We start from the raw sequence: 11075 nt of genomic DNA on the forward strand, positions 1-11075 counted from the left end.
AGCAAACAATGAGAGAATTTACAACCAATGGTATTTAACTAAATGAACTTCTAAAAGATATAATTCAAGAAGAAGAAAAATTATCCCAGTAGAAAGGTCAGAAATATAAGCAGGAATGAAAAATAGAAATAGCTGACAAACATGAAGGTTAAACTGAAGTAAATGTAAACAAACATTGTCTGAATATGATTTATAACAAAAATAATAATAACGTACCAGTACAAATTGAAACCAAATTAGGTACCATTTTACACCCACTAACTTAGCAAGCACTAAGAAGCCTGACAATACCTACTGCTGGGCAAGATGTGGAAAAACAAGGACTGCAACACATGGCTGAAGGGGGTGAACTGGCACCAGCGCTGTGGAAAACAATCTGATACCGTCTCATAGAATCCACTCGCTCTATCGCCCTGCAATACCCTAGAGAAAATCTTGCACTTGTAGGCCTGGTGACAAGTTCAAGAATGTTTATAGCAGCATTGTTTGTAACAGCAAAAACTGGAAACAGCCAAAATGATCCTTAATAGGAGCATATACAAATATATAAATTGTGGCCTATTTATACAGATGGAGCCCAACAGGAGAAATGATGGAAGTACAGCTAACTGATGACAATGTAGATGGATTTCACAAACAGAGCGTTGAATACAAAAAGGGTAAGTCACAGAGATTGCATATAGAAGATTGACCCCATTTCTTAAAAGCCCAAAAGCCAAATTAAAACTATAATTTTAAGGATATTTACCTATATGGTAAAAGCTATTTTATAAAATCAAGTGAATAATAAACACAAACTCCAGGATGATGGTTTCTGCTGGGGGAAGAAAGGAGATGGGATGCATAGAAAGAAGCATGTAGGTCACTTCGAAGATATTGTTAGGGACAGCTGAGTTGCATGTGTCTTCACGGGTGTTCATATTGTTAATATGCTCTGTAACATATATGTTTTACTTACATATACATTGTATATGTCAAGTATTACATAATCACACACAAAAAATAGTGTGGATTGTGAGGCTGGCTTCCACATCAAATTGTCTGGGTTTCAATCCTGGCATTACGCCTTCACTGATGGTGTAACTTTGGGTAAATCACTTACCCCCTTTAAGCCTCAGTATTTTCATCCTTAAAATGGGGGCAATAATAGTTCCTATTTCATAGAGTTGTTATGAGGCTTATAGAAGATAATGCACATAGAGCACACAGTACGTGCTCAGTAAATGTAAGGAGCAATTATTACTATCACTTTTACTTCTGGACTTACTCTCCCACTGGTCACTCCTCAATCAAGGCCATTGATTAGCATCTGTCAGGATGTCAATCCACTCATCTTCATCTCCAGCTCCCCGGTGTACCTCACTTTTTTTTGCCTTCAGCCTTACCTTTTCCCCTCCACTCCCACCCCCCAAATAACCTCACGAGTAGCATGACAAGCACCCAGGGCCTGTCTGACAAAGCACTTAAAAGCACAGATATGGATGCCAAGAAGGGGATCCTCAGCATGAAGCGACAAAATCTTCCTTGCTTTAGGGCCTGGCAGATGTGGCTTTTGCTTCAGACTGTGTCTGGATGGTTTTCTTTGGTCCTCCACGAAACTCTGAGTAAGTGGTGTCTAAGTGATGCTTCCATAGGGCTCCAGCAGGGACATTCAAGCCTGATGAAACTGAACCAAGAGACGTCCCTCTAGGAAGATTTGGATGCTCAAGGGGTCTGAATGGGTTGTGAAAATGCCTCCTCTGGAACTGAGGTTCCCAAGGAACAATGGCTGAACAATTGGTTAAGGCATTCTGGCAAACTCTCCAAGAATCCTGGCAGCAAAATCTTGTGCCCTCGAGAATGGAGAAAAATAAATACAAAGTCGCCTCTCATCCCACTTTTCTTCTTTTTTTTAGAGCCCGTACAGCATAGCCTGATGTCCTCGGGCTCAGGAACTGGGTGTTTTGCAGCATGTTTGAGAGTGCTTCCTTTTGTGTGCTCCAGAATTGCAGTTGCCTTACTTGGCTGGAAACAAAGACATACAGAGAAGCTCATATCTAGCTGCCTTCACTCTCCTCCAAAGCCCTAGCTCCCAGTACGTACAATCCACAGTGTGACGCCTAATGTGGTTCTTCTGTGCATTGCTGCTGGCTCCCATCCTTTCCTCGGGCTTATGTCTTCTCTGCCTGCTGTCATTGGGTCATGTAATGCACAGATCTGTGTCCCCCTGAAAAAGATATGTTGTAGTCCGAACACTCGGTACCTCGGGATGTGACCTATTTGGAAGTAGAGCCATGATGGGGTAATCAAGTTAAAATGAGGTCACTAGGCTGGCCTCTAATCCCATATGACTGGTGTCCCTCTACAAAGGGGAAATGTGTACACAGAAACAGACAAGCACAGAGGGGAGACAATGTGAAGACAGACAGGAGGAAGACTGCCCTGTGATTATGGAGGAAGGGATGAATGCCTAAGGCTCCCAGAAGCTAGGAAAGATGCAGATATGTCCTATCCCCAGCATCTGCACAGTGAGCACAGCACTGCCTACTACCTCTGTTTGGACTTCTGGCCCCCAGAACTGTGAGACAACACATTTCTGTTGTTTGAAGCTATCCAGTTTGTGGCACTTTGTTATAGCAGCCCTAGGAAACTAATACAGAACTCCATTTGCAGGTATTTAGATTCCTGTGCCAGTGCTAGAGATCATAACATGGCAGGGTTAGGAGGTAGGTCAGATCTGAAATTTGATAACTCAGTCACAATGATGCTGGTGACGATGATGATAAAACAACCTCATAACCCTTACTGAGCATTTGCAAATACCGCTGTGCTAAGGGATTTTGCCTGAACTACATGTATTAGGGATCTCTAGAGAAACAGACCAACAGGATGGATGTATATTATATACGTACAATACATATTATGTATATAATATATGATATAAACAAAATATATTATGTGCAAGTGTACTTCAACAAGTTCAGGGAAAGATAGAACTGAAAGATAATACAAATCTTTCCGTGAACTTGTTGACATACCCTTCAATAGTATACGTATTACAGTATATGAATCAGTCAATCCTCACAATCCTATGAGTTAGGTACTATCAACAGCCCTATTTTGTGCATGAGGAAACAAAGGCCAAACGTTTAAGTAGCTTGCCTGAGGCCACCCAGCTCTAAAGCGGTCAAGCCGAGATTCAAACCAGCAAATCTGGCATCAGCGCTCATATTCCTGGCCCAGTACGGTGTGAGCACCATCAAAGGTGTTGGATTGCACTTGGTCTTTTTCTCAAGATCTGGAGTGGGGCCCAGAAGTCTGCATTTTTAACCAAGTGGTTCTATAGGGTGTTTGCAAAGCAGGGAATTAGAGGATAAACTTATTCTTAAGCGGTGTGTTCAAAATGACCTTTTCAAACACTGGGCTAAAAGTGTTTTTAGATGAAATAATCTCTAAATTAAAGCAAAGGATCCAATTGTTAATCTGAAAAACAATCAATTAATACATTTCAGAAAGTCTGAAGGGTATTCAGAAGGTCTGGAAAACGTGGAAAATAGAGTACCTTTCTCAAATTAAAAATAGTCCCATTGCTGTATGTTTAGACATATTTCACCTGAAAACATACTCAGCCTATTCTCTGAAGAACGAACTAACATATTGTTTACAAGCTTACCCTGTTATTCCCAGTTTGCAGACACCTTGTATTTCATGTGCTCTCAGTCCACACCCTTCGAGAAATGTTGCATTGATTTTCATTCCCTCATGGCCCAGTCTACAAGTGGAGCCCCCGGAGTGAGGCTGCCCACTCCTAGGCCTGTTGTTTCAGAGGATGAGGGAGAACCCCAAAGGGGAGACCCTGGAACAAGATAAAACGTGATCGACTGTGCTGCTAAATGGAATCGAGAGTATCTCGATTACTCTTTATGTAGGAGGAGAATTAATTACTACCTGACCCAGATTTCATTTTTCCCTGTCCCCGCACCCAGCTCCACGTTTTCTTATTACCTTCTAAGATACTCTAAATACTATAGCTATATACTTGTTTTTTCGTTCTATTTAGTGAGCTCCACAAAGCAGGGATCTTGGTCTTTTTGGTTTGCTCATGTATCATAAGTGACCAGAACAAGGCTGCCACATAGTAAGCACTCAATAAATAGGTGTTGAATGAATAAACAGACGAGCAGTTTGTGTATTCCAAGGAGCGCAAACCCAGGGAGGAGGCACATTTACTGGGAAGGTAGCAAAGTCCTTCCCTCACTTGCACAGACCCCTTCCAAAGAATCCTACTTTGGATTGTCAATTTTCTATTCATAAAGATGGTCTGCCAATTCTACATGCTTCCAGTTCACAAAACCTGGATAGGTTGGCAGGGTCTCATAAAATCAAACATAGAGCAACCATATGACCTAGCAATTACACTCCTAGCTACGTAGCTAAAAGAATTGGAAGCAAGGATTGAAACAAATATTTGTACACCACTGTTCACAGCAGCGTTATTCACAGTCGCCAAAAGGTGGAAACAAGTCTACTGCCCATCAATAGATGAACGGATAAATAAAATATGTTATACGCACACAATGGAATACTATCCAGCCATGAAAAGGAACATTTCATACATGCTACAACTTGAATAAATCTTAGAAACACACCTACTGAAAGAAGCCAGACACACAAGAGAAAATAGTGTATGATTCCACTTCCATGAGGTACCTAGAACAGGCAAATTCATAGAGAGCAAAAGTAGACTAGAGGATACCAGGGCCTAGGGAGAAGGGAGAATGACTGTTTGATGGTTACAGAGCTTTTGTCAGGGATGGTGAAAAAGTACTGAGTATAGACAGTAGTGATGGTTACACAACATTGTGAATGGTTTTAATGCCAATGAATGGTACCCTTATGAACGTCTAAAATGATAAATATCATTATGGATACTTTACCACAATAAAAAAGGACAAGAGAGACAATGAACTCAAGTTTTAATTCTTCCTTTTTTGAGTTTCGGTTTTATCAAAAACAGCAAAAACTGTTAATTGTAATCATCTATCTTCTGTCTTTAGTGCAGGATAAGTACCCAACAGGAGACATTAATACTGCTGCTATTTCATCAGCATAGGATTATTGTGAAGATTACCTAAATTAATACTTGTGAAAGTACTTTTTAAATGGCAAACTGCTATACAAATACAAGTGCTAAGAAACATTAGGTGTTACTGTTCCAAAGGCCATGAAACTGGTCAGGAGGATAATTCTTTCCCACTGATACGCCACATGGGGCCAGCAGAATACATAGGTTTCCTTATTATATGAAAAGATATTAGGAAATGAAAGCATAAAACTTAGAGGACAAGTGTCTTTTATTTACCATGAAGCTTACACATGCTCAGGCAACTGCTTGAAATAAGTGCTAAAGACATACAACGTATTCTTTTCTTTCCTTTCAGGCCACTACTAGTCTTACTAAATCTACTGCATTTTCAAAATAATGAATGTGGACGCTAATATAATTTCTTAACCACACCCACAGCCTACTGACAAATATTATAGCTCAATTCACGTCTCCATTCTCATTTAAGTCAGCAATTAAAAATATTTAATTAAGGAAACCATCTGGTTCCCTTATTAAAATTATTACCAGGAAAGAAGGCCGGCCTTAACATTAGCACAAGATGACAACTTCTGAATTATTGCTGAATTACCATGAACTTTTTTAGTATTAGAATGAAGAAAGTTCTTTTCAATGAAGGGTTCTGTTTACCTCTGGCTTGTAATACCGGTGAGTATACGTTAAATCAATTATCAGTCCTAGTTCTTCATTTGGTTCTCGGGTTTTGTTAAAACGATTCAAAGGGGAAAAGTGTTCTTCTGGAGCAAGTTTCTCTTCAAAACTCTGTCAAAGAGAACGAAATAAGAAAGAGCAAATGTGTGCTTAAAATCCTGTGTTATATTATACATGTATTCAAGCCCTGTGATGCTAACTTACAATGGGTTTTGAAGGAAAGTTTCTACTCTTCTGGAATGAAGAAGCTACATAACAATCCTTTCATCCAGTAAGACCAGAAGGAAGAAAATAAGCTCAATTCTACGCAGTTATTTCTATGCTTATTTATTTCCTGTTGGTCTCCTAACCAGACTGTAAATTCCCAGAAGGCAAGAATCACACTGACTTTGTTCACCACTGTATGTCCAGCTAACAACTGGACTGCCCATCATATCGAGTGCTTCTAAATATTTCTTAAATGTCTACATGTATGAAGGATGGCTTTTATTGCGAAATATTCTTTTGTATATGTGGCTTATTTTTGGACTTTGTACTCTGTTCTATGGATCTGTCTGGCTATTCAAGGGCCAGCAACATCACTTTTTTTTTTTTAATTAATAGACTTTAGTGTTTAGAGCAGTTTTAGGTTCACAGCAAAACTCAGCCAAAGGACAGACTGTACTTTCCCTCCGGGACCATCAACATTTCACCCAGGGTGGTCCGTTTGTTACAATCGATGAACCAACTCTGACACATCACTATCAACCAAAGCGCATAGTTTATATTACCTAAGGTTCACTCCGTGTTATATATTCTATGGGTTTTGACCAATACAGGTGGTCTTCAAAAAATTCATGGAAGGATTCACATTACCTTTTAATTCAACTTTTTCACCATCTTATCCAAGTATCCTCTTCTACAATGACACGTATCCACCCTTCCTTTTTGTATCACACACAGTAGTTTCACTGCCCTGAAAATCCCCTGTGCTTCAACAACACACTTTTAATATGATTTAATATCTGGTAGGGCTAGAGGACTCCCCACTCCACCTCCATTATTCTTTTTCAGACTTTTCCTGGCTAGTGATGTTTATTTTTCTATGAGTTTAAGAACCTGCCTAACTCAGAACATTCCTATTGACATGATGTTATACTTATAAATTAACTTGGGAAGACTTCTCAGATTTGACGGTGAGTCTTCCACATCATATTGTAAAAGTTCTGAAGAGTAAATTGCTTAAAAGGCCATCTCTTCAGCCTGTTTCTTGCATAGACGTGGAGCTGATGGATCAATTATCATCTCCATCTATTTGAATAATAACTAACATCAGATAGCTAATTTAAGTCATAAACTCTTTAGTAAGACTTCCTTCATTAACTCTATGTGGAGTCACTTCTCCCTCCTTTGAATTCTTAAGTATTTTTTGCCATAGCATTTATTTGACACTTACATCCTATTTCATACTCTAGTGTGCTTGGGAAGTGACTGTCAAGTATTGAGCCTGTTTTTCCTTGGGTGTCTTCTCTAAGAAACACAAGAAACCAATGCCACATTTCACTGCCACACACGGATAGTTCATCTCCCTAACTCTACTACATGTACAGGAACTACACTGAGAGCAGTTTTACTTCTTCACAATCCCCTCTATGGTACTTTCAACAACCCCAACACTGAAGAAAACAAGTATACAGAACTAGAAGAAGCCTTTAATTAAGACATTGGGCAGCAATGATGTGTGGCTGTGGGGAGAAAAAGAAGTGAAGAGTCCTCCGCTTTTCTCTCCTCTTGCCGATGGACTTTCAGGCAAGGGGCTGAGCAGTGACACTTCTGAAAGCACAGGAGTCAATTTTAAGAGGCCATGGAGTAGGAACTTCAAGAGTTAGGACAATAGCATAGACGAGGAGATGTATAGGAAAATATTCACAGTAACTGCAAACGTGGGTAAAGAATCCATTCATTCAACAAAGATTTGTTAAGTTTATCTTACATGTCAAACATTATGCTTGGTGTTGTTGGATGTAGATGTAAATAAGAACCACGTGTTTATCTCTCAAAAACAACTAATTTTGAAGTCTACAGATGCAGAAAAGTTGACAGAGCAGGTGAAAAGGAAGCCTGACCTATGGGTCACAAATTAAATAAATTCCCAAAACATTCAACATGGGCTTTTCCTGATACTAATCCCTGCTATATTGGGCAATTTTAACAAGATATGGAATCTAGATGACAATAATTGTCTTCACCTTCTCTACTCACTTTTTTTATGCATGTGTCAAATGCTTTCCCAACCTATTCCTTTCCTAGTTCAAACAAAAACACAACCTTCGGAGTTTCCATGTTCAAATTGATCTTGCTGATGCAGAGCATTTGTGGTTGTGACAATAGGAGGGAAGGGGTCCTACTGGCATCTAGTAGGTGAGGGTCTTAGACGCTAGACAGCTTGCCAAATTCAGAACAGTCCCACAAATGTGTCCCGCATACAGAATGACTTTTTCGACTGTCCTACTCAACATTAATATGAGTTAAAAGAACTTCATATTTATGTCATCCTTGAACCCAACTCCATTTCACAAATAAACTGAAAGGAGTTTTTGCACATTTTTAACGTGCATAGAATTTCACAGGATAGTAATAACCTTGTCAACCAAGTGAAGACGTACTTTGTTTTGTTTGCAAGTCTACTAAAAGCTGTTCATTGCTATGAAAACCCCTACGCCTAAGTCAATATAACCCACCTAGAGCAGTCTGCATTTGTAGTTCTTGCACTCACGGTGCAAGCAACTATTTCTTCATGTCTTCTAGCATAGTTGTGTCCAAACATTTACATAGTGAAATACTATTACTTTATTACAAATTAGTTTCCCCAAATTTATTCTATATCTTATAGTGGGGGTGTTACACTGACTTTTTTCTTTCAATCTATGTGTGGAAGTAGATTATATTTTATCTATGAATTTCATTTCAGGAATGGGCATTACAAAGTATCTGCTATAAAAAGGGAAAATGGAGGGTGAGAGGGTTGAGAACCAGTGTTCCACATGGTTAATTCAGATTTCTGAAAGAATACTGAATCAACTTTTGCTTACCTTTTGCAAAGGAACTTGGAAAGCAATGAACCGAGTCCCAGGCATCCGCTGTCCAACTGGGAGATAGTCTTTCCACCTATTAGATATATTTTTTATTAGCCAAATTGTATGATAGCCTTGTCTCCCTGCAGAGAATGAAGAATTCTTGAAAATGGAAATCACAGCCCACACAGCATGTCCCCGCTTTTCTCTGTTTTGCATTTTGCTATTCCACTTATTCAATCCCACCTAGTAACAACCCAGACTTTCCTTCTTCCTGTTTCTCCATCTTGAAAACAGATACAAGGCAACAAAACAGTGCGAGATTCCCCCAAATAAAGCATAGTTAAAACCAAAGATGACCAGAACTTCTGTACCCCTGACAAAACTTGGCCCAGTACCAAATGCTAAGAAAGCATTAATTATACATTGACTGAAAGAGTTTAAATTCAGTTCTTTGACTTCACAGTTTATTTTTGGTCTTCACACAACTGATGCCATTAAATTCAACCAGTAGGGAAGTCTGAGTTCCTATTTTAAGAGAAAACTTGATAGAAAGGGCCTGTGAACTCCAGGTGTCACAGTGAAAAATAATATTTGAGTTGACTACTGTGGGATGAGTTTTAATTAACTAGTGTTAATACAGTATATCTGCAGCACAGAAAGTGAGGAGAAGAGTGGAAAGAGATGGGGATGGAAAAGCAGACAGGATCCCAGACCATGCAGAACCTTATATTACAGATATCGAAAAGGAGTTTCTTTCTATTCTTAAAACAATGTTTTTGACGAACGTTTATGAGCAATATTCCGATTACAATTCAATTTCAGTTTTTAACAATTACCTATTAAAAGAAATTTCCTGTGTGAAGAATGTATTGAAAGGAAACAAGTAGATGAATGGACACTAATTAGGACCCAACTGCAATAGGTCAGGCAAAACGTGTGTTGAGGAGCTGATAGAGAGAAGTTGAGAGATTCAAAAGATACTCTGGAAATAGAAGGAGGCATGAGATGAGGGAGAGGAAGGTCTCACGGAGTAAACACAGTTCACTTCACAAAGTCCCCAAATGAACCGTTTGCACGTACAGAGGAAGGTATCTCTGCTGACACCTGCTTGGAAGCAACAGTATGCACTTTGTGTTTCTGGAAACAGTACAAACCTACCTTCCATGTAAGGTCTCAGGGCGGTACTGCTGGGTTCCTTTTCTCAAACTTCTATCTTATTACTCTCTTTCTCTGTGCCAATATAACACAGCTTGGGGAATTGAGGGAGGTTCCATTTTGGTAATTAAGGAGTGTTCCCAACACTAACAGTTCCGCCTTAAAGCAGTCCTTCCGTACTCTCACTGACCAGCAATGGCCGGAGCCTCGCTTTTAAAAGAATGGGGGGTAGGGGGAAATCACAGACACTGTCCCTTTCAGCGACTGCGGGTGGCGCAGCGAGAGGGTCACTGCCTCTAAGGGACAAGGGTCGGAAGGGGCGGATGGGCCGAGCGCGCGGCAGTGACAGTGAGAGGCGGCGACTACAAGACCTGAAGCCCAGGCCGGAAGCTACCGGCTGGAAGGGCCATGCCCAAGCCCCAGCGCGTTATTACCTTTCAGGGATGTGGTTTCCAACCGCGCCCTTCTTCTTAGCCGAGGAGCGTCCAGAAAAGTGGCGTCCCAGACCCCAGCCACCCAAGATGCCGCCCACCCGATACCAAGAGGGTCAAAGAGGCCAGCCGGGCGCACTCGGTGACAGAACAAGTTCCCAGAGCGAAGGCGCCTCCGCAGCAAACACGGAGCGCCCAGGCGCCCGCTGCTGCGCATGCGCCACCGCCCGTCTCGCCGGCTTCACCAGGCCGCTTACCGAGGCGCTTGGTTTGTAAACAGGGCTTTGCTGGCTACAGCGCCCTCCTTAGCCGACAGCCGGTACTACAGGTCGATGAGTTCGTGTCTGCGCCCTTCAGAGTTCAAAACAGGACATGGGATGGAAAGTCAAGTCCTCCTGCTACCAATCCCTCGTGTGTTCCCCCAGATGTTTCCAAGTGCTTCCATTCACATTTTGAATATTGTGTCTCTTTACTTTCACACATATGTATATCCCCTATTTTTATACAAAAGCAGCATGCTATGCATATTCAATACATCTTGAACACGGATGTTCACGGTCAATTTGTATGCACCCCATTCAATTTTTTAATGGCCGTACAGCGTTTGATTGATTATAAGTAACATGATTAAAAGTATCATAATTTACTTAACCAGTCTAATATTGGTGGACCTTTAGT

General features: G+C 40.6%; 1 long non-coding RNA gene across 1 annotated transcript; it reads right to left on the minus strand.

The window, feature by feature from the left end:
- Positions 1-4938: 4938 nt before the first annotated feature.
- On the minus strand, positions 4939-10610 carry LOC134363170 (uncharacterized). The gene is made up of 3 exons (XR_010021690.1): positions 10401-10610; positions 8827-8902; positions 4939-5866 (listed from the first exon to the last, which is right to left on the minus strand). It is a non-coding gene; the product is annotated as an uncharacterized LOC134363170 (long non-coding RNA).
- Between the last annotated feature and the right edge of the window lie 465 nt (positions 10611-11075).

The sequence above is a fragment of the Cynocephalus volans genome, chromosome 14 (assembly GCF_027409185.1).
Source record: "Cynocephalus volans isolate mCynVol1 chromosome 14, mCynVol1.pri, whole genome shotgun sequence".
Lineage (NCBI taxonomy): Eukaryota > Metazoa > Chordata > Mammalia > Dermoptera > Cynocephalidae > Cynocephalus > Cynocephalus volans.